Source organism: Galeopterus variegatus, unplaced genomic scaffold (assembly GCF_000696425.1).
Source record: "Galeopterus variegatus unplaced genomic scaffold, G_variegatus-3.0.2 Scaffold13030, whole genome shotgun sequence".
Lineage (NCBI taxonomy): Eukaryota > Metazoa > Chordata > Mammalia > Dermoptera > Cynocephalidae > Galeopterus > Galeopterus variegatus.
In genome coordinates this window covers 20,692-22,406 of record NW_007739141.1, presented here as the reverse complement: position 1 = coordinate 22,406, position 1,715 = coordinate 20,692, and the positions used below count along the sequence as shown (strand labels likewise).

General features: G+C 36.4%; 1 protein-coding gene across 1 annotated transcript in view; it reads left to right on the top strand.

Moving 5' to 3' along the window:
- The window catches only part of LOC103581430 (cytospin-B-like), a gene marked incomplete at its 5' end in the record, with an annotated part of 27,553 nt that overhangs the window by 13,381 nt on the left and 12,457 nt on the right, over positions 1–1,715 (top strand). The window lies entirely within an intron of this gene.

Below are 1,715 nucleotides of genomic sequence, written 5' to 3'. Positions count from 1 at the left end.
GCCCTTGGCTTATTCTATCTCTGGTGCAGGAAGCGTCTGGGCTGGTAGTACATGGCTACTGAAAATATGCTCAGAAACCAAAATTACAGGACATTCAGGAAAATGATTTGTTTGAGCTATTCAGCAGATACGACAAACAAGAGGATTATCTACCAGAACTTGGGATAATAAGTAAGAAGGAGACTACAAAAAGACGACATTTAAACATATTAAAGATATGAAAGGAGGAATAGAAACCATAAGGAAGGAACATGATACTATCAAAAAAGAGATTCATAAAAAGATTCAAATAAAACTTCTAGAAATGAAAATTTGGAATTAAAAACATGAGATGGGTTGCCAAACTCATTAGAGACAGCAGAAGAGGGAACTACTGAGCTGGAAAACAAATATAATGAAATTACCCAGAACCTAAAACAGAGACATTACAAAATACAGAATATAATAGAGGTGTTTTATTAGTTAGTATATGTTCAGCTTCTAGAAATAGAACACCCAACTAACAATTGCTTAAACCATAAAGATGTTAATTATTTTTAATGAGAAGTTCAGACGTAGTTTTAGGATTGGTTCACCTCTTAGTGTTGTAATTAAGGATCCCAGAGTGTCTCTTCTCTATCTTGAATCTGTTGGTTTTTGTCCCGCACTGGTTCCTCTATGGTTGATCGAGACTGCCGGGCTTCAGCCATCGCTCTACCTGCAAGTCAGGAGGAAGGGGAAGTGGTAGGGCAAGTGCCTCACACCTTTCCTCTTTGATAAGGCAAGCAAAAGGATTTTTAGGGTTCCTGCAGCTCCCTGGCAGTGCTCTGTTTCAAGGTCACCCCAGCTGCAAGGCATTTGAGGGTATAACATTTTTCAGCCTCTTTAGTGGGAAACCAGCAAGGAAGAGGTTGGGAATGACTGTCGGGTTAACCAGCTAATAGTGTGTGTGGCAGAGCTTAAGAGATGTGGAAGATAAATCAGACAATGTCAAAAAGATGTTCAATCTCATTGGTGATCAGGAAAATGTAAGTTGAAATAACAATGAGAAAAAATAAATAAATAAATAAATCATTTTGTTAAGGTGTGGGAAAAAAAAAAAAAGAAATAACAATGAGATACAATTCCATAACCCTCAGAGGACACGGAGAATCTGCAAAATGAAAAAGTGAGAGGACAGCCATCATGGAAATCTTAGTGCTGTGAACAGTGTTATACCCACATAAATTTGAAACAGAACAGTTTTCTAGATTTCTATATTTCTTCACATATTAAATGTAAATATTTCCTCAAAACTTACTCAAAACGAAATAGAACCTTAAGCATTAAAGAAGTTGAATTCATACTTTAAAATATAGTTACACATGCAAACAAAAAAAGTCCCAGTAAGCCCAAATGCCAGTAAACCTGTACGAAACAAATATCCCTGTCATGTATATACAAGTGCAGAGAATTTAAAAAGGAGTGAGGGGACTTACGTGTCTGACCAGGGTGGAGTGACAGGAATCTGATTTACACTCCCTTTGGAAACAATGAGGCAACTAACAAGTCCCAACAGAGAGTTTACGTGAGGATCAAAGACATAGGAAGAACGTGTTAAAAGATTATTAAACCCAGAATACATTTTTCTTCATAGTTTTGTGGTTCATATTTTCTTTTTTGATTCAATACTTTCCCTTAATTTTCATCTAATGTACTGTAGAAATTAGTTAGCCGGGAAGCAAATGAGATCATCT